This window comes from Canis aureus, chromosome 37, assembly GCF_053574225.1.
Source record: "Canis aureus isolate CA01 chromosome 37, VMU_Caureus_v.1.0, whole genome shotgun sequence".
NCBI lineage: Eukaryota > Metazoa > Chordata > Mammalia > Carnivora > Canidae > Canis > Canis aureus.
In genome coordinates, this window is record NC_135647.1 from 11,159,058 (window position 1) to 11,181,561 (window position 22,504).

A 22,504-nucleotide genomic window follows, 5' to 3' on the forward strand; every position below is an offset into this window, starting at 1 on the left:
GTTCTCTGGGCCTCGGTTTTGCCACCTATAAAATAAGAGATTTCATTTTATAAATGGAGTTATTAACTAATTAGAAAGCCTATGTGGAATTCGTATAAATTCCTTAGGGATTTGGGTTTCTTGGCCTTATGCTGAAACCGGCATCTGAAATGCTGATGAAAAAAAGATGACAGGGGATGGTGCTACATGCCGTTTTACTGTCACACATGACCCTCTGTTCTGATTTATTCCATGATTACTGCTCTTACAATCTGGACCTCTGAAACAGCAACACCAAATACAGGAGGGGTTGGGGATTTTTATGTTTTTTTTTTCCTGAGCACCATCCAAATGTTGGTTGCTCACTATTTATCTTCCTAAAAATGTTTGACAAATGCGTAATTTGAAAATTAGCTTACTGTCCTTGAGCTACCATTTAGAAGAGAAACCTGGGCCCAAAAAAGTTCACAGCTACTATGCTGGGATCTTAAAAAATCAGATAACCCAGAGTGGCCTGAATACATGACGTGTTTTCCCACAAGGAATTTCAAGCAACTTTCCTGATATCAGTACATTTGTCCTTATGATATATTTATATTTTATTTTATTTTATTTTATTTTATTTTATTTTATTTATTTTATTTTGTTTCAGAACAGGTCACACTGTTCTTGGCAGTATACAAGATGAGAAACTGAGGAATTTTCATTTAGTCTACCTCTCTGCTAGTTTTCTGCCAAGGAAAATTGAGAGAGAAAAAAAGAGTGTGAAGGAAAATACTAACACTTACTTGGGCCCTGACTATAGGTTTTGAAAAGTTTCTTCATCGAAGGGCAGAGTACATTCCTATTCCCAGAACATTGCCAGAAACAAAGAGATGATGCTTAGAATCAAATACAGTCCTATTTCATTTCACCATTGCTTTGAGACTCAATAAGACAGAAGAGTGGAGCCATTTTCTAGCAAAAGTCAAAAGACGTCAGAAAAACTTTTATTTTTTTTTTATTTTTTTTTATTTTTTTTTTAAATTTTTATTTATTTATGATAGTCACACACACAGAGAGAGAGAGGCAGAGACACAGGCAGAGGGAGAAGCAGGCTCCATACACCAGGAGTCTGACGTGGGATTCGATCCCGGGTGTCCAGGATCGCGCCCTGGGCCAAAGGCAGGCACTAAACCACTGCGCCACCCAGGGATCCCAGAAAAACTTTTATGTGGAGCCTTCCAAGCCATAGGATGAGCAGGGAAGAGGTGGAAAATTCATGATTTGTGCAATGGCTTAGTCCCTGATTCTTCCATCCAAAGAACACTGGAAGTATTTTGCAGACTGTGGGCAGGAACCACAGGAGGCAGAAGGGAGTCACTACTCGGATGTTGCCCGTGTGTGGAGATAAGAAATCCAGGTATTTGCTTATTTGCAGCCAAGCCACACAGGTACTGTAAGCAAGAGGCACGTTCAAGGCAACATGCCTTCATGGCTTCTTTCATTGTGTTGACAATGTAGAGCTCTCAGGAGGAAGAGTGGAGAGTGGTGACAAGGAAGGCATGAGCTCCACCCATGGCACACCAGAGTAAGCCCTTCATCTGCTATTTTTAAGAAGCAGTGTTTGGAGCTGGAGGTGTTTGTGGTTACGGGAGAAGGCAGGAGGAGGCAATTCAAGTTGCCAGTCTGAAGGATGGGGAGGGAACAGAAAGGAACAGTCATGGCTTTCTCATGGATGAGGTTTCCTCTTCCCCACCAGGCTCATCCAGCAGGGTAGAAACTGCTCTTCTTTGCGTTTTCACTTAAAAGAACCTGCGGGGAAAGTGGCAGATGAGTCACCTGTCGCAAAGAGTAGGTGTTCATACCACTGAGGGAAAAAGAAGATGGCAGTGAATCACCACTGCGGTTTTCCATAAGGCTGAATTACCATTTCTTAGCACCTCTGCTTTTTAGGTGATCGGCACACAAGGTTGTAGAGTAGTAGCATCCGTGGGCAACTGGATTCGGCTCTCAGCAGACTGATCAGTCCAAAGAAGGGGGCTGTAGACCTTCTTTTTCTTCTTCTCTATTTTGTTGGAAGTGAGTTAAAGATAGTTAAACACTGCACATAACAGAAGCCTTCATGATTAAAACAAATACATGTCCTTATTAAGGGAAGGAGAACCATGGAAAGATGTGCACAGTGGGATTTGGAGATTCGGGTTGTGCCAGAGTCCCAGGACTCAGGAGCGTGGGGCTGGCAGGTCCCGGTCGTAGAGCTTCTACTTAGGATTTGGTCTGTGCTTCCACGGAGCTTCCTGCTCATCAGAGCACCAGAGGCCTGGCATTTATGTGGAGCATTCCTTGTGCCTGTCACAAACTGGGGAAAGAGTCCACGTGGCAGCAGGCACCAGCCACCCTTTCTTTCCTCCTGAACTAGGTGCTGTCCCAAGAGCAGCTCGGGGCTCTTTGCAGAACCCTGCCCTCCCACATCATAGGAAATTAAATGATGCTCTAAACATCTCACACACATGCCAAAAGACTGGATTTTGCTTTCTGGGGAAGGCAAAGTTCAGTAAAAGCAAATTCCTTGCAGGTCAACAAATAAAATTGGAGCTCCGTTCGTTTATAGGTTGGCCTGGAACTCAGTATTTCATTTGTGTTTCTCTATAGTTGGAACATTTCTGTGCTTTAAAAACAGAGTGTCCCTGGCTTTATTGCGGGGTGCCTACCACATGTCAAGCACTGTCCTAGATACAAGGGAGGAGCTACGTAGGCGAACATGTGCGTCCCTCGGGGATCTTAGCAGCGATTCTCAATCTTAGCTTAGGTTCCATATGCCTGGTCCCACCCAAGGCTTTATGACCTGTTGGTTTGGGGTGTGGCTTGACCAACAGGACTTTTAAAAATCTCCCCAGGTGATTCTGACATCCTGCCAAGGTTAAGTGTCACAGGTTTCCAAATGTAGCTGCCAGTCAGAATCACCAGGGAAGTTTTTAAAAATATAGATTCCTAGGTCCCAGCCCAGATCTGCTACATCTTGGAAACCTATGGAGGTGAATTTTCACAAGGTCACGAGAGTTTCTGATAATCGACTCAGTTGCAGAACTTTCACTGTCACGTACTCGTACACAACAGCGATCTAAAAACTTAATGCTGTGGTGAGGGAGCTTATAAATCCATGCTTTTAATGAAAACATCATCTTACATACTGTCCTTGAGCGAGGTTTCAAATCAACTGTGAAATAGGAAACAAAACCCACCCGTCCAGTGCATTACTCATGCCTGGGCTGTTTGTGGTTTGCGTACACGTACCCGGCTGGCCCCTTCTGATCCCCTGTGGAGAGCTTGCTGGGAAGTTCTCAGCGGCTAACGCTGTGTCTTTTTTACTATATGTTTATGGTGGGTTTGTTTTATCACTTGCCCTGGAAATGTTATTGATTGACTCAGTCACTGCCAATTGCTGATGTTTACCACCCCGTCCACTGTTGCATGAGTTAACCAGAGCAAAATGGAAGCAAACTAGAGGTTTTTGGAAACTATAGAAAGGAGAAAGATCCTGGTTTTTGAGACATGTGCTTATGAAAAAAATGTGTCGTATAAAATAGATATGTTCTATATTATATATAAGATGTAATATATAATATATATTTTATACAAAATATATTTTTATATCATATGTAATGTGTTATATAGCATTACATTTATTTGTATATGTGTAATATGTATAAAATATGTCTATTTAATAATATATAATATCTGTGTAAATTATATATTTTATATACATATTATATATGTACACATATGCATATTATATATGTTTCATGGGAAAAGCCTAACCTGTTTTAAGAAATTACCCCACACTGAAATAAAGGCTTTTTCCTCCATTTCCCAATCAAAAGTGTAGTCTGTAAAAGAGCAGGAACGTGGTGGCCCTCAGCACACATCTGGAACTCTGTCTGGAATCATGAAATCCATGAAAATCAGGGCACGCTGATGGGCCCAAGGTAAAACACTGAAACAAGGCCCCGGGTTCCCTTTGCTCTGTTGGAATACCATTATAAGGAAAATTTATCAATACCACATATTTAAGAATGAAGCAAAACTTTTAAAAAAAAATCAATCAGGAAAAATGGTAGATCTCTGAGCAGGAGACCAAGAGCAAAGCTCACAGTGAAAATAGTTGGTGGCAGATAATGAAAATACTGAATGTGCTGGCAGGATTCTCAGTATACTCAGACCCATCTCCTTCCCCCTATAAAGAAAAAAGAAGTGAACATTGATGTAGCTTCTACTGAATGCCAGAAGCACATTTTAGCTAATATGAACTGCATGCATACTCAGTGTTTATAGGTAGTGTGCTAAGTGCTTAATACTTAGTACCTCCCTTAGTGTTCACCCCACTCCTGCGGGACATTTTCAGATCTATCTATCCCCATTTTAAGATGAGGAAGCAGAGACTTGCCTTCTGTTACATCCTGTAAGCACAGGCTCCTATCAGGTCTATTACAGATGACCTCCCAAAGCAGGAGCAAGGGCGAGCCCTTTCTCTGGGCAAGGGGTAGTCCTTACTCATGATGGGTATGAAAAAAAGTGGGAGATAGGAGTCTTTTTTCCCCAGTAGTTGAGACATTTTGAAGGAAGACTGGCAAACTTAGGGGAGGAACTGGACATGGGAGTGAAGCGGTAGGAAGGCACCAAAAATGGTGCAAAACCATTGGCACCAGTATGGACTCAAGTGGATTCTGGCTTGAGAGGCATGAGGGGGGAAGTTGGAGCAGACGTGTGGAAATGCCCTACTGGCAGTCAGGGGTATGAGACTGAAGTCTAGGTAAAAAAAAACGTATTCTTTTCGTGATAGACATTGTGCTTTGTCACGTGCGTGGTCCTGTGGCACAGCGATCTTTTGAAGACCTCATTATTGTCTACCTGTCACAGATGAGGAAACAGAGGCTCAGAGAAGTAAACTATCTTCCGAGGCCACGGTGTGAATAAGGAAAATGAACTTTGTTGTCAACGGGGCACTGGCTGACTTTGATGCATTTCATTTGTCCGTTAAACATTTTATTGCCAGTTTAGAGTACGGCCCTTCCTTCCGTGCTTCCAGCTGACAGCAACGTTATTTGTTGTCTTTCATTTGCTATTAGGGCCTGAGCTGAAATAGCCTGCCAGTTTTTTGTGTGTGCATTTATAATGCTATAGAGATTCTGGTTAGGGGATGGGTATTCTAAAGAGGTTAAGCAGGAAAGAGATTGATTTAACTTATAATGAGTGTTTGTACCCAAAGAGTGTGCTGTGTTCTGTGTTCAGAGGAGCCCAAAAGCTGCTTTTTATACTGCAGGAAAAAATAGCAAATAATACAGACAAACCCAAATTTAAAACATGAGTGCATTTGGATTTTATTTTTGAATGTAGATGTAATTGAGCATTTGTTCTGCAGACCAGGCTTCAGTCCAGTTTAGGGAGAAAAACATATCAATTCCCCCAGCATGGATTATTTCCTAGAAGACCATTTAAGAGACTTGGTAAACTTTCTGAACCGATAAGACTTGAAATCCCTCATTAACGGAGGTGAGGCAAGGAACCTTTTAATTAGACGACGTTTCACCTCGTGTCTCTGCTTGGAATTGACTGGTGCATGTGATTCTCAAAGGAGCCCAGGAAGAGAACTCAAGGGAGGCAAGAATTTTCCTAATACAGGTGAAAATGTGACCTAAGTGAAGGAGGCAGGGCGGAGGCCCTTCTCAAGAGATAATCCTAACATCAACAGCCAGCGTTCATAGGTCTCTCAGTATGCCAGACCCTGGCTTAAGTTCTTTGAATGTGTGAACTCACAACAAGCCTATAGGGTAAATGCTGGTATTATTCCCACCTTAGAGAAAAAGGGACGGAGGCACAGCTGGCCGGTAAAGGAGCCTGAATTACAACTCTGGCAGTAAGGATCCCAAGCCTGTGTCCTCAATCCCACACCAGGAGGTCATTTGATGCTCAAAAGCGGTTCATTGCTAGAAGTCACTTGTTTTGAGAGACTCCAGCCCGTATGCTAGGAACTGACCCCATTGTCCCATGCAATTCCAAAACAACTCCATGAGGTTGGGTTTATTACTATCTCCATTTTTCTTCAAGAGAAAATCAAAGCCTGGAAAGTTGAATAGCTTCCATCACGTCACCAACCACCAAATGCCAGAAGCCATCGGTCGAGCCTAAATCCACGTGACACCAAAGTCCGACCAGGTGTGGATGGCCCAGCAGGACAATACCCAAGCACTGTAGGTCTCTAAAAGCAAAGACCAGGCAAAGCATTTCTTCTCTTTGACCAGCTCCTCATTATAACATCTCTTTCATCGCATGGCCAACAACTGCGTAGAGGGGTGGTTCCATTCTCCCCTGACCCTAAGTAAAATAAAAGAATGTAAAACTGTCCCCGACATCTCCTGCTCAATGCAGTCCACTTGACAGTGTGCCTCACTTAGAGGACACTGGCATGCTTCCAGGGAAAGTGTAAAAAAATCTTTTTAGTGAATGAATACCTGATTAAGTAGATGACGCGGAGCCCCTGGAGGAGGAGCCGTTTGGCAGCCGCATTCTGTAGGGTTTCTGGCAGGTTCATTCAGCATCCTCAGTGCTCCACCAGCTTCGCGCTGGCCACGTGTGAGCCCCATGAGAAGCTGAAGTAATTATTCAGCTTTTTGATTAAAAACAGCTGCAGGTAGCGAGTCATCCCGTTGTCCATTTTGCTGGTGATTGGAAACGACTCCAGGGCCTCTTGGGCTTCGCTTATGTAGCCTCCTTCTGAAATAAATGAAGGTAGAAAGTAGGTTTCGCACTCTGTCTGCTTTTCAAAACGAACCATTCATCTTTTGAGGGTCAGAACTCAGCCACCCATTCATTGACTGTGAGTCATATACCCCTAATTTTAAAACAAACATTTATTTCAGAGAGAATTCTTATCTTGGCTGATTTACAGCTTGTCTCCCCGTTCTTTCTATGCCTGATTTAGGCTGGTTTCAATAAAGTTGTTGTCTTTGTAAATACATACTCCTTCCAGTAAATCCGAAAATGACCAGAAGCATTTCCTTGGGATTGATGGTAGAACAATCTGGACATAGTTTGGGATAATTGGATGTGGACTTTCCAAGGCCTTCCCATCTAGCGCACATCTTTAACAAGCTCTCACATGGTGTGCTTGTCCTTCCTGCTACAGGAAGGATCGGAGGTTAATCATCTCACATGAGAATTTGCGTTTGAAATGGAATCTCGAAGCGCAGATGCTTTTCAAATGCACAGTATTTTATGTTCTTTGTCATGAGTTCAACTTTTGATCCAACACTGTGTCATTATATCCAGAAACCCAGAAAACGATCCAAAAACGCTTTACCTTTTGGTAGCCAACGTCTAAGAAAGACAAGACGGCCATAGACAGACACAGGATGAGGACAGTAAACCAGCAAGGAAAGGACAGCGACCTTAGAATGTCAAGGGGTTATGAAATTTCAGTCTGTACCCAGCTCGGGGGGCGGGGGGAGGGGTGTCACGATCTGATGAGAAGAACATGCAAAAGCAAGATTATTATAGCACGATGAACGCAATGAGCTAAGACTGCGGTGGTTATTGTAAATGCTGGCAAGCCCCAGAGAAGGAGGGGATGGGCAAGACTGCAGTGGGCTTACATGGTTTGCTGAGATTTTAGGAATGCTTATGAAAGAAACAGTCAGGGTGCCTGCCACAGGCAAAGACCTGGAAAGGGAGTGGCCGGTGTTAGCCTAGGGGACTGGATGGGGAGGATGTTCGAGCACACAGCTGTAGGGCAGTGTGTGTATGGTAAAATAGGGCAGGGTGTTAAAGGACACCGAGGAGAGGCACAGGATATGGGGTTGGGGTGGGAAGAGCCACAAGTAAGTGATACAGAGACACGTGAAAGAGAACCAGTGGTCCTCAGAGTATGGTTCCCAGACCACCAGCATCTGCATCAACTGGGAACTCCAGATGTAAGAACCCTGGATTAGAAAACAGGCAACAGGGTGCATTTGTGGAGGGGCAGTGGGTGGCATGGAAAGTGTTCAGAGCAGAGGGAGTATGCATACCCAAAGGCCCGGAGCCCAGCATGTTTGAGGGTCAGAACAGGACACGGCTGCACCTGCTGGCTTATGTATATCCCTGGCACTTCTGCGCTGCAGCGACAGAATTGAGTTGCGACAGAAACTACATGGCTTGCAAAGCTGGAAATATTTCCTAGGCGGCCCTTCCCCAAAGCCCGTTGTCCCTGATACAGAGCGTGGGGCTAGCAGACCCTGATAATAAAATCTAGGGAAGAAGAGGAGGAGGGGGACACCAGCCAGCTCTCTGTCCTGAGCCAGTAACAGCGAGATGGAGAATTTGGGAGATGCCAACTGACGTTGACACTCCTTAACTTTTTATTGTTCATCATCCCTGTTGGGAATGTGAAAACGTGCACATCATTTTGACGGCTTTTAAAGATGCCCTTTTGTCCAGCTGGGGAAAGCAGGCTGTGTCTCTAAGCAGGTGTTTTGGTGAGCTACGCAGCTGTAGGCAGAACTGGGGACAGGGGCAAGTTTGAAGACAAGATTGCAGTTGACCCACAGACTTTTAAAATCGTGCCTTAGAATTTTGAAAAATTCTTTTTTTATTGTGATGAAATATACTTAACATGAAATTTCCCATCTTAACCACTTTAAAGTGGACATTTCCATAGCATTGGGCACATGCGCCTTTTTGTGCAGCCATCACTGCTGTCTGTCTCCAGAACTAACTCTGGGATGTGAGTTAGTTATTGTGACTCTCTCATCGTCTCCAACTCACTCCGCGTGCACACGAATACGGTAGCTCCCAACCCCCGTCCCCCACCCTGGTAACCTCTGTTCCACTTTCCATCTCTGTGAATTTGCCTATTCTCCTGTAAGGAGAATTATACAATATTTGTATTTCTGCATCTGGCTTCTTTCACTTAGCATAATGGTTCCAGATTCACCCATCTTGTAGCCATGTATCAGGATCGCCTTCCTTTGTAAGGCTGAGTGATGAATCACCCATTGTGTGGCTATATACCACATTTGGTTTATCCATGCATCTGTTGATGGACGGTTGTTTCTACCTTTTGTCCATTGTGAATAATGCTGCTGTGGACACTGCCTTACGGTGTCCTTTGAGTCCCTACTTGCAGTTCCTTTGGATGCACGCCTAGGAGGAGAATTGCTGGATCACATGATAATCCTACACTTAACTTTTTGAGGAACTGCCAGATTGTCTTCCACAATGGCTGCACCATTGTACATTCCTGCTAGCAATGCACAGGGGTTCCACTTTCTCTACATCTTCCCTGGTGCTTGTTATTATCTTCCCTTTTCTTTTTTTATTTTTAAGATATGTAAGTAGTCTCTTACTGTGGACATAATTTATTTTCCAAGTGAAGCTAAAGGAGGTGAGAACACCATTTTTTGTTTGTTTGTTTGGGTTTTTTTTAAAAGATTTTATTTATTGGAGAGAGAGAGAGGGAAGGAGAGAGAGCACAAGCAAGGGGGAGAGGGAGAAGCAGACTCTCCACCGATCGGGCAGCCCAACATGGGGCTTGAACCCAGGACCCTGGGATCATGACCTGAACTGAAGGCAGATGCTTAACCTACTGAGGCACCCAGGTGCCCCAAGAGAACACTGTTTCTGTGTTGGTAGAACAGGGCAGTGGATTGGAGGCTGTATTTAGGCCCCATTGAAATATTCTGCAAAGGAATGGTGGAGGTAGAAGGGAACTCAAAGATCATATGTGTGATTTCACCTCTGGCCACACATAGAAGCTGCCGGTGCATGTTTTTAAGATGGTAGTGCTGGTCCCCACCATCAGGGATTCTGATTTAGCTGTCCAGAGTGAGTCTGGACATTGGTATTGTTTTTAAAAGCTCCCTTCACCCCAGGTGAGTCTAATGTGCAGTGAGGGTTGACTTCTTTGTCTGTAGGTACAGAGAGTGAGGCTCCAAGACCAAGGCTCCCAGGTTTCTTATCTCTCAGCCCAGAGCTGCGACCACTGACCTACCCGTTGTTGAACAGAGCCAAAACAGTGAAGCCACTACTGTCGTGGGCAACTTGCTTTGTGTTCTGCAGGAAGTGCTTCCTCGAAAATCTGGAGAGCCAGCCCGCCCTCCGTTTGGTCTGGTGGGCTGGTCAGTATCTAGGGACTGTGGGAGATTTCCAGCAAGTCAGTTCATTCAGCAGACTGAGAATCCTGAGACAGCAGGGAGTTAGCTGATGGGTTGCCCCCATTGCTCCAATACTTTGAACTCTGGTCCTAGAAAACTGAACCACTCAATACTTTTCTATGCATGTGCCATTGGCTAATTGCCATGGGGAGGCCTTCTCGACTGGGCCCTGGCCCAGACTGGATTACGCTGGGTACCATGTTCTCTTCCCCCTTTCTGAACCACTCATCTGGCCACCATTTGGAGCTACACAGATTTGGACTGATCTAGTTCTCAGGTCATGATTTGTTCTCATCCATGAACCGTGGTGGACTTCATTTATTGTGTTTCTTTTATTACTTGATCTGTTTAAGTATTTAATCATCATGAGCTGTAAGAAGGAGTTTATGGGGGGCACCTGGGTGGCTCAGTGGTTGAGTGTCTGCCTTTAGCTCAGGGTGTGATCCCAGGGTCTTAGGATCAAATCCCACATGAGGCTTCCTGCAGGGAGCCTGCTTCTCCCTCTGCCTATGTCTCTGCCGCTCTCTGTGTGTCTCTCATGAATGAATAAATAAATAAAATCTTTAAAAAATAAAAGGACTTTATGGACCAAATACAAAGATAGAACAGTTCTTAAAAGACTGCCCTCACTTCTAACACCAGTTACAAATTTGGAGGGTCCCCAACCATCCTCAGTTTCCATAACTCACAGAACTCTAGAAAGCTGTTATACTGACAGTTATAGGTTATCCCAGAAAAAGGACAGAGACTTCAATCAGCCAAGGGAAGAGGTATATGGAACAGACTCCGGAGGGGGCCAAAGATACTTGAGTCTCCAGGCATCTCCTCCCCACAGAGCTAGAAGGTCTGACCTCCTCAGGCCATAATGTGTCCTCATGGAGTATTGCCCCCAGGGAAATTCATTCCAGCCTTAGTGTTTAGAGTTTTTATTGGAGCTTAATTGCATACCACCCACATGTCCCCAGCCCCTCCCAGAAGTCAGGTGAATACCTTTAATAATTTGTTCCTCCAGGGGTTGGAACTGATACCACATGGCCCCCAAACCCCATCATAATAAATCATATTGTTAGACTGTCTTGTAGCCAAACCCCCCAACCAAACAGACATACTCCTATCAGGCAGGACATCCCAGAGGCCCAGTAGCTGTGAGGCCAGACCCGTCTTGGAGTAAGGTTAATCCTGCAGTACATACCAGCAGATCCACTGCACGATGTAAGAACTGAAACCCAGGTTCATGCATCAGATAAACCAAGATGTTTGTCTTGTTTCCGCCATTTACGAGCCATGTAACCTTAGGCAAATCACTTACACTCTGCGTCTGAGCGCTCTTGTCTTTACGATGTGCATGATCATGCCCTGGTTGTTACTTGTCTGGAAAGCATCACAATAGCCTGCACAAAGAAAGCCTCAGTGATTTCCGTCATACCTGCTTCGCCTTGGGAAGACTGGGTCCCAGGAGGTCTCAGGGCCTTTGTAGTCAAGAGGATTGAAAAATGGTACAGTCTCCCAGAGACTGGAAAACAACCAGAGAAGGGAAACCAGCATTTACTACCCTGGAGGATTGCCTTGTTAGCTGATGGATTATCCAAAGGCGCCCACTTTCCTTTCATCCAGCCACATCAAGGGCAATGAATGCTTTGAGACCTCCGCCCTCCAGAATGCCCCAGTGCCAGAAAGGCATTTTTCTAACTTGATGGAGATTTTCACATTCTTTGCTCATAAACTTGGACCATCTGAGCTCCCAGAGGTCCAGCCCCTGGTGGCTGGTAGCATCTGAGCCTCCTCTAGCTACTCCTGGTGCTTTGCTGTGTGGCGTGTAGCAGAACTTAGTGTGCGCAAGGAGACAGCTGGCAGCGTTCCTGTGGGATGTGGAAAGAAGAGTCTGCATTTCTCCACCATGCCTTTTGGGAATTACTCATCCAGGAAGTATTGTGGAAAAGCAGGCAGAGTGGAACATGGAACCAAAACACTTACCCTTCACCGGGAAATCCTGTCGCTTGAGTTTGGCATCCCCCTTTCTATTTATTCTCCTGGTGTATGAGTTGCTTGTGTGCTCTTTGGTGTGACTGAGGGGCCTGTGCACTGGGAACTATTAATCCCATTGATCAACTGGAGAAAGAAAACACATTTTCAGATAGCCGTGACTTTCTCTTTTGTGTAAATCACAGGTGTGTGTGGGGGGGGAAACCCAGATGTTTAAAAGGATTGATAGTTTGAAGGTAGTGTATTGATTCTATTGGTTCCCTAACCAGGAGCGATCAACAGCAGAGATGTGGGAAAAGACCGAGAATTCACGAGAAAGCATTGGCTGAATTATAATTCTGATGGCTGCCGTTTATTGAGTGTGTACATTATGCCAGGCGCTGTGCGTGTGCCCAATTAATCGGCAGAGACAATAATTACAACATTACACATTGTTGAAACACTCACCTCCCTAAACCGGGCCTGTGTATAATTTGCGTAAGATAAAAATTACATTAAAAGAGAAAATGTAGTATATAGGCAGTTTGGGGTGAAGCCAGGTTTAGAACTTGTACTCTGCACTCTGTCTACCCAGAGCTTATTTATTCTTTTTTAAAAAAAGAAAAGATTTTATTTATTTATTCCAGAGACACAGAGAGAAAGGCAGAGAGACATAGGCAGAAAGAGAAGCAGGTTCCACGCAGGGAGCCTGATGCGGGACTCGATCCCAAGACCCCGGGATCACAACCTGAGCCAAAGGCAGATGCTCCACCCCTGAGCCACCCCAGGTGCCTCAGAGCTTATTCTTTTTAGTGTGCTCTTTCCTCCTTCTTGTTAGTAGTAGTAATAATAATATTTAATTATTATTAATATTAATAGTAATATTATTATATGTTACCTTCCTTTTAAAAAAATATTTTATTTATTTATTCATGAGAAACACATAGAGAGAGGCAGAGACACAGGCAGAGGGAGAAGCAGGCTCCACGCAGGGAGCCCAACATGGGACTCGATCCTGGGTCTCCAGGATCATGCCCTGGGCTGAAGGCAGACGCTCAACCGCTGAGCCACCCAGATGTCCCTATATGTTACCTTCTTACCAGTATTCGTATATATAATATTAATACTTATCTTGATATTCCAAATATGCCAGTGGATATGAATGCCTAATGAATTCTGTAGAGAGATATACCCGTGTAGTGCCAAGAACATTAAATTAAGAGTCAAAGAAATGACAGATTCTTATCTTCCCAGCACCGACTCTCACTGTGTCACTGTAGCTGGTTCTTGGCACCTGTCACAGCGGTCCCAGGGATGAGGCAATGCAGGGGGCCAGCCACCGCTGTCCTGTTCCCTCTAGGGCAATGTGAGAACCACCAAGTATAAGGTGCTGGAAAATGCCTGTGCAACTGACTATTCCCAGTTTTCGTCCAGGGTGGTGAATAAACAGAGATGTGGGTGTCCCCGGGCAGCTAATCTGGCACACAGGACACTTGAAAGCAGAAAGATATTTGCTTACGTACTGAGCCAGGGAAGGTCTTGACAGAAAGGCATTTCCAGCTTTTCTTAAAAACTCCAACTCCATTGGACAATTCATTTGGGACCAGTTTCAATCCAGATGGTTATCCCTCCAAGTGATTATTTTTCCGTCTTGAGCCTTTCCAGGAATTCCAGCACGGGCAGGCTGCCAGGGGACACTGGCTCCCCAGATGCTGCAGTGACATTCCACGTGAGCCGACTTCCAGGGATCGCACAGCCCAGCTGCGGGCTTCGCCCCCTCCCCTCCTGTCTCACGCATCCTGGCCTCCAGCGCACAAGAACATGGGCCATGTCCCCATGCGGTGGACCCCATCCGCATGACAGATTTCCTTGTGTTTCCATGGAGGGGGGCAAAACCCACTAAAAATACCTCCCCCGTCTCACTGTCATCATGTTGGCTAGGAACGGTAATGGCAGCAGCCAGGAATCTGAGTAAAGTTTCGCCCAAACTCGGTGAAGGCTGTCTCTCCGGGTTGCTGACAGTAGTAGCAGAGAACGGAGCCCCACTTAGGGGTGAGGGACATGGTGGTTTAGCTACTTGCCAGGCGGAGGAGTTTAGCAGAAGAAGAACAGCCAGGAGCAGGCTTGCCTCTTGAGGAATCCCCTCCAACATCTCCTTTAGGCCTTTCAATCAGAATATCTCTGGGTCTTTCGGTGCTACCCCCCTCTCCCAGCCGGGGAGCGCCCACATGGGACTGTGTCCTTCTGAGTGGACTCGTATCTTCTAATCACTGTGTTATATTTAGTGACTGTACTTGTTGCCACAAAAATCTACAGATGAGGGACGCCTGGGTGGCTCAGTAGGTGGAACGTTCGACTCTTGGTTCCAGCTCAGGTTATGCTCTCAGGGTCGTGGGATCAAGGACCACATCAGACTCCACACTCAGCATGAAGTCTGCTTGGCCCTCTCCCTCTTCTCCTTTCCTCTCTCTCAGTCTTTCTCTCTAATAAATACATAAGGGGGAATCCCTGGGTGGCGCAGCGGTTTGGCGCCTGCCTTTGGCCCAGGGCTCGATCCTGGAGACCCGGGATCGGATCCCACGTCGGGCTCCCGGTGCATGGAGCCTGCTTCTCCCTCTGCCTGTGTCTCTGCCTCTCTCTCTCTCTCTCTCTCTGTGTGTGTGTGTACTATCATAAATAAAGAAAAAAAAATTTTTTTAAATAAAATCTTTTTAAAAAAATCTATAAACAGGGCCTCCAAAACTATGATTCATGGTACTACTACCCTGAAGAACAGGACTGTTTCCTCGGCCTTTTCCTCATCTTACTAAAATCCCAGCTGCCAGTGGTGATAGCGGGTCCCTGTCTGCACAGCCAGGCCCTGCCTCAAAGGGAAACGCGGTGTGGTGTGCATGGTGGCCACTGAGGGAGGGCATTGCACTTTGACTACAGACTTGAACTTGCTTTTGGTGATGCTAGATGGGGAGCGAGTGAGCTAGCATCCACAGTTCTGCATGTCTGACCTAGGCAGGATGTCCTCTCCAGGGTCTATCAGAGCTGGGTGGGTGGCATTGAGCTGAGTGCTGGGTAGGGCTGAAGATCCCCAGCTCACTTACCTGTGAGGTGACAAGATCCTAATCTCTCCTTAGTCACCCCAGCGCATGGCACTGAATACCACATTCGCTGTAGTCCATGATTAGCGCTGGCTCCAGTGAGCAGGTTCCTTGGCTAGCTTTTCCCCTCTTACCCCTATGTATCCTGTCTCTTTCCCATGTGGAAGAAATGGAGCTTTGCCATTGTGCTGCCATCACCATGGTGCATCCCAGTCCATCGGTCTGCCCAGCATAATGCTTGTAAAGAACAAGAAAGTGGTTTCCAGGGGCACCTGGGTGGCTCAGTTGGTTAAGTGTCTGCCTTCAGCTCAGGTCATGCTCTCAGGGTCCTGGGATCCAGCCCCACGGTGGGCTCCCTGCTCAGTCGGGAGCCTGCTTCTCCCTCTGTCTCTGTCCCTCCTCCCACTTGTGCGCATGCACTCTCTCTCTCAAATAAATAAAATCTTAAAAAAAAAAAGTGGTTTCCAATGCTAGCTCCCCCTCTGACTGTGCGGCCTTAACCAAGCCTGTGTCCCCATAGAGGTAAAAACACAAACCCCAAGACTTTGTTGGAAGGGGGGTAAATAAGATGTGTACATTGAGTTATTGGCATATATTGGATGATGGGTGAATGGAAGCCATTCGTATTCATTTCCTGGGGCTGCCACAACAAATTACTGCAAATGCGGTGTTTTATAAAAACTTGGAAATGTATCTCGCAATTCTGGGGGTCACATGTCTGGAGTCAAGGCATCGACAGGACAGTGCTCCCTCCAGAGGCTCTTAGGGAGGATATGTCCTAGACTTCAGCTGCAGTGGCTGCAGGTGTTCCTTGGCTTTGGGCCATAAAACTCCACTGTCTCTGCCTTCATCTTCATATGGTGTCTGTGTGCTGATGCGTCTCAAATCTTTCTCTGTCTTTCCCTTACAAGGAGACTTGTCATTGGATTTAGGGCTCACGTGGATAATCCAGGATCATCCCATCCCAAGATCCTTAGTTACATGCCCTTTTTTCCAAGCAAAGTCATACTCATCGGTTCCAGAGAGATAGACTTTTTGGGGGTCCACTGTCCAGTCCACTACCCTGTCTGATTAGTGATACAAATTAAGGTGCACATTTATGTGTTCTAAATGTCCTTAGGCACTTGTGTAGACTGTGAATGACAAGCTGTCATTCTTGGATTTTCCTCCTCGAGCTCACTGCACTTCTGTGAAGATCAAGATCCATGTCACCAGGTACAGAGGAGAGAAAGAGGGGGGGCGGGGCCTGTGTGTGTTGGGGTGAGGATATTAGCCTCTTCTGCAAAGTTGTGCTAACCTTGCAAGGGGTCTCTGGCCTAATGAGATGTGATTGGGACCCTGTGTCCCGTTCAGAAGCCACCTCATTTTGGACCAAGAGACTTGCCCAGTGAAGCTCTGTGCTAAGCAGGGCAGAGAGAGCAAATAAGCAGTTGTCGTTGAGGACATACCAGAAAGAAAATCGGAAAGTTAGAGTAGGCTTGTAAACAAGCTCCCTTGTTGCAGGTGAAATCACAGTCTCAAAAATCTTTATGATGAAAAAAATATATATACAAAAGTAGCACCTGGGCAGGACAGGAGTCTCTGCCACTTATCTGGGACCGTCAACTGGAGTCTCCAAACTCAGTCTCAGTGGTCGGGGTCCCACAGGGAGGCAGCCCAGCCCATTCTTAACAGTTTTGATTACTTTCTGATTTTTTACTGTACGCACTCATATAATTTGGGGCTCAGTTCTGTTTTCCCGCCTTCCAGGGACAGCCCTTTATAGACATGCATTGCACGTACGCTCCGGCTTCTCTTGTACTTCCCCAGGCCATACATTGGCAGTTGTCTCCTCTGTTACTTGCCTGCCTTGCATCCAGACCACTCCCTAAGTGGACTGTTCCACTCCGGACCCACTCCACTGTGCCCTGACCCCTTGGACCCTGGCCTTACCAGCATAAGATGTTGCAGTGTTTATCTCTTAATTATGGACGTTTCTCTTTTATCATTGAAGCTTGTAATTATGCTAGTCTTTCAGGCCCCATACCAAACTGTTGGTTCATATTAAATGTATGGTCAAACTCAGAATTCTTGGGCTCCTTCGTTCAAACCAGTCTTAAGCCAGATCTCTTCAACCTCTGCTATCAAATGAATTGAGCTATTGAAACCAAGGGCAGGCATTTACATGTGTTCCTGTGAATCTTCATTTTCTTGGTTTCGTGCCATCCCTTCCAGCTTCTGAAGCTGTATAGGTTTCCCCCACTATCTGAAAGTAGAGCGTTCCTATGAAAATTCTTATACGCCAAAATGGGCTTTAAGTAAAGAAGCAATTATCATTCGTTTACATGGAGAAGGTTTTAGCATTCCCGGACCCCAAAAATAACCTCTCTTAGGCTTTTCTGATACTTTAGGACACATCTTGCTACCAGATGCACAAAATAAATCCAGATCCAGCCCAGATGTTGGAAGACACTTTTCAAACCCGGAGATGCTGGGTGTAGTTCCCAGGAAAGGCGCTTGGTGGCGCCACTCCCCCTGCTCAGGGTGCACCTGCCTTTACAGCAAGCAAAACATGCTGAACGCGGCTTCTGCTTTGCGCCTTTTTTTGTGAAAGCAAAATCCTCTTTGGATTTCTTTTGGTTTGCAAAAGCAGGTACTAATGGACGTGTTCAGTAAAAAAGCAAAGTGTAATAGAAACTTTGAAAAAAGTGGAGGATCCCTGAATTTGTAGATTGATTGCTATAACATATAAAGCGTCTCTTGCAGCTTTCTGTTAACCGCCAAATATGACAGCAAAAACGCTGATAAAATGTTGAACAGCATAGAACTAAAAATAGAGTTCTGGCCTACCATTTGCTCCCCCGTTGACACTGGACGGTTAAGGCCCACTCTACCTGCTAGAAACAAAGTTGAGTATTTTGACGACTGACTGTGTGATCCACTCCTCTTGGGGCATGCTTGTCCAATCAGCTGGGAAGATACCTAATTGTGCCATCATCCGACCCACCTTTCTCCATCACGGTAGCCACACGGATGATGGGGTTAGGTCTACTTTTAATATTTAACCTAAACAAAGTACCTTCTGCAGCACATGATGCAGACCTTTCAGTGTAGCAGTAGAATAACACTGGAGATTGGCATGTCCAGGACTTCGAGAACCTGCGCCTGGGTGGCCTCCCCTGTCTCCTAAATGGTCATATGGTTTTTCCAGAACTGACCCGAGCTCATCAATCTGCATTTCTTCCTCTTTAACCCTGAAACCATGCCTCTCGTGTGCAAAGCCATGCATTCCAGACAGTCATGGGATCCCACTCAAACCGAGAAACTCACACAGTTGGGTGTGCTAGGCAGAGAGCAACCCAGTTTACTGCTATGACCTTGGAGTGCATTTTTAGGACTGTACGTATCAAGTGCCAGGAGTGGCTCCCACTCAAAGCAATTTGTTGTTATTTACAAGGCTTGAGTCAGTGGGGACCCATTCCCACATCTTCCAGCTCAGAGGCATCTCATTTTCCTATCATTTCTGACAGTGTAAATCCAAAGGGTAAAAATCATACTCTCCTTTTTTCTTCTTCTCTTTTTTGTATCTCTTTCCCTCTCCCTTACTTTTTTCCCTTCTGTGCTTTTCCCACCTTCAAGATACACCTCTCCGTTCTTTTAATGGGGGAATTTTTTTTGAATTATAGCAGCCGTGTAAGGGTGGGGCTTCTTTGGTTAAATTCTGTTTTTCTTCTTGGAGATGACTGAGTCGTATAAAATTGATGATAACAGCTTTTTTTTAAAGTGTATTTCCCTATATTTTTCTGAAGATACAAAGAACCAGAAGAAAAGGAGCTTTCGTTACTTAACCTATATTGAGTCTAAGTGACCCGAAAATAAACCCCCTGAATATTCCCTAAATATTAGCTGCTTATCTCTGAGGCTCCATCCGCTCTGTGTTTACATATGCAGCACCCAGTGTGGTTTCCCAGGACCTACTCCATCAGAAAGAGAGGCTAGAGATGTTTAATTTGCTTATTAGGAGCTGATGATTAGAAAATTTAATCTCATACCTGAGTTCCGAAACCTTCCTGTGCATATGAATCATCTGGAGATCTTGTTAAAATGCAGATTCGAAATCAGGATGGCTGGGTGGGGCCTGAGATCCTGCATTTCTAGAGCTGCTGGGGAGTACTGGTGTTGCTGGTCTGAGGACTGCACTTTGGAGAGCAGGGCCTTATGGCACTGAGCTAAATTATAAAAAAGAGAGAGAGATACAAATGTAGTTCTATAAAGACACTTAAGATTCAACCAGTACCTTTCTTAATAATGATGTTTGAACAATGGGATCTGCATATGTGGCTCTTTGGTAACTTAGCATTTGTAAAATAGTGCGTCCCCATGTTTTGAAGAAATATTTCTGTTGTACCTCTAGAAGTGAGCTCCCCAGGGGCCCAGCTGAACCAATGATGTGTTTCAGGCCCAAGAAGGTAGGTAATTAGGGACACAGAGGCCATTTGTCTGCAGTTAGAAAGAGACCCTGAAAGCAAAAAATCTTACACTCCTTTTTTCTTCTTCTCTTTTTTTTTTTTCTTTTGTATCTCTTTCCCCCTCCCTTCCTTTTTTCCCTTCTGTGCTCTTCCACCTTCAAGATACACCTCTCCATTCTTTTAATTCCACGAATAATCAATCAGCCCGGGAGGGACCTGGTGGCAAACTATGGTGCCCTCTGGTGGTTCTCTGAAAACACCGTGACTCAATCCCTCCCTTCCCAGGGCTTCTCCTTGATGGGAATTCGGGTAGTACTGGGCTGATGAGCATAGAGAAGGAATGCATGCCCAGAACTACAGAGCCCCTGTCTCCTCCGAGCTGCCCCGGGAAATTAGGAGATATGATCTTTCTAAATGGAGCGGGAGGATTGGTTGAAAATTTTGGTCCGTCTGGCCCTAGGTTTTCCAGCTCCTGTGTTAATCTCTGGATCCCTGATTTTATCATTCGTATTATCTGAAAAAGATGTTTATCAATGGGTCGCTTTTCAGAAGAATACATTTGAATCTGTACATTAAGACCAGTATGTCTTAGTGGCCCATTAGGCCACCAGCCCTGGAGTCTCTACAGAGACCTTTAGGGCCAGCTAAGCCCGTGTCTCCCAAGTGAACGCTATAAATAAACCAAGGCACTGCTGGGAGCATTCCTTTTCAGATTCACTAAAGCTGGGTTCTTTAAAAAGTACCTTCAGAGGGGTTTTCTAGTTTTGTATATTGTGCATTTGGTTGTACAGGCAATTTCACATTTGCATTGCTAATGGACCTCTTCTGAATGTGTTTGACATTTTGCTTGGCTTTGAAAGGACTTTTATGCTGCTGCTTTTTCTTCCCGCGAGCTGCCTTGGGCTAATTAACCTATTCCCTCACTGGCTGGGCCTACTATATGCAAATGTTCTCATTTTGGATTCTGACATACACTCTTGCATGAACATCCCTAATGAAATCCTGTGGGGTTTTATTGGATCAGTGCTGCTGTGCAACCAGCAGGGGGCGCGCGGGCCGGCTGGCTTTGAGCAGATCCCCTAAATGACTTTTCTTTGCTGGTTGGTGTGGGAATGTGGGAGCTTACACAATTCCTTCCGAAGTGACTCTTGAAATCAAAAGATAAAAGCTCATTGTCAGTACTTTTTAAGCAGCCAGAAGGGGCCACTGATTTTTATAATTTTGTGGTTTAATTTTACTCTGTTTTGAAAATAGCACTGGGGTGCCCGGGTGGCTCGGTCAGTTCAGCATCCAACTCTTGATTGCAGCTCAGGTCACGATCTCAGGGTCGTGAGACTGAGCCCCGTGGCAGGCTCTGCACTCCGTGGGGAGTCTGCTTGAAGATTCTCTCTCGCCGTCTTCCTCTCTGGCTCACGCCTGCATGTGTGGGCATTTCTCTCTCTCCCTCTCAAATAAATAAATTTTTAAAAAATAGTGCTTATCACTATACCAAAAGAAAGAAATTAGCACTGTCATCCTGATTGATTTGCAGACATTGTGTGTAAATTATGCGCTGCACTGTTTATGACAGAAGGCTACAGAGAACACAGTTATTTTGGACTTCTAAAAGCCCTAGGTCGGGAGGCCAAATGATTGACATTACTCTTTCAACACAGATATTTCCCCAGCATTAACATCTGAGAGCTCTTCCCTTTATGTTTGTTTCCATCCCAGTCTTTAAAGTGCCTCTCTTGGCATATGACAAATCCTGTTCTTATTGAAATGACCTTTGACGTTGAGACACCGAATTGAGGCACTTCCAGCTCATACATACCTGGATGACAACCGTGAAGGAGGGGGACCACTTTTTGTGTCATCCGCCCTTTAGTGGCGGTGTTTGGTAATGATGCCAAAGCAAGAGCAGCAGCAAGAAGCAAGACCACAAAATCATGGGCCAAAACAGAAGTTACAGATGAGGGTGGGGGAGCGTGGCTACGCAGGAGAGATGGGGAGAAGCAGGTGCACGCCGAGGCTGTGTTCATGCAGGGATGTCACCATTGCTTGAGCGTTGACGGGGATTGGGTGCCAGAGGCTGCTGCCTTGTTGTGTTTGCTTTACGGTCAGATCGCAGAAAAGAGGGTCTGGGTAGGAGAAATGCCACCACTCCCACCCCCACCCCGGGCAGCCTGGGATTCCCAAAGCCCAATGCCCCTGGGCAGCTTCCCAGGATCCCAGCACACGGCATTGCGCGTGTCTGCAGCTGCTGCCTGTAGGGGGCACTCACACCTGATGCTTGTTAGCCCGGTTCCCTTTGGTGCCAATGATGTTCCTTCCACCTGTTGCCATTGGGCACCCATGTGCCCACACATCTCTGGTCACTGAGAGATTGAGCTGTGCGTCTGTAACAACTGGCTCCCACCTCACTATTCATATATCTAGGGTTGAGTCTGATTGATCTGAGAGAAGTGCCATCTCCAGGGTTAAAAGCGGGTTGGCCCTTTCCAAGGAGAAAGGAAGGGGGGGGGGCGATGTGAAGAAAAAACTCGGAGACTACCTGGGAAGAAATAAAGAGGAATGAAGGGAGCGTGGGACTGTCATGAAGGAGACCTCCAATGCATCCACCCTATTAGTGCATCCTTTTTCTTGTTTTTAACCATAACCATATTCGTTTTTTTAACTGTCTCGCAGATTTCTTTTGGCTTTCTGTTACCATATGAGTAGCTGTACTGGGAATTCTTTGGAAACTTGTAGAGCACAAGATTATTTTTGGCTGCCTCTGCTGAGTTGGCATGTGTACTGCGTGTGTGTGTGTGTGTGTATGGTGTGTGTGTGTGTGTGTGTAGTGTTAGGGAAGAGGAATGGTTGTGGATTGAGT

The 22,504-nt window shown here is 45.6% G+C and overlaps 1 protein-coding gene across 15 annotated transcripts in view; it reads left to right on the forward strand.

Moving 5' to 3' along the window:
• The window catches only part of ATXN1 (ataxin 1), a 412,684-nt gene that overhangs the window by 363,591 nt on the left and 26,589 nt on the right, over positions 1-22,504 (forward strand). The window contains exon 1 of one of the 15 annotated variants that reach the window (XM_077886355.1): positions 19,813-19,959. The exons of the other annotated variants lie outside the window; for them this stretch is intronic. The gene's annotated coding sequence lies outside the window, so the exon portion shown is untranslated. Of the gene's footprint in view, positions 1-19,812; positions 19,960-22,504 lie in introns of those variants that run through there. 15 annotated transcript variants of the gene reach the window in all.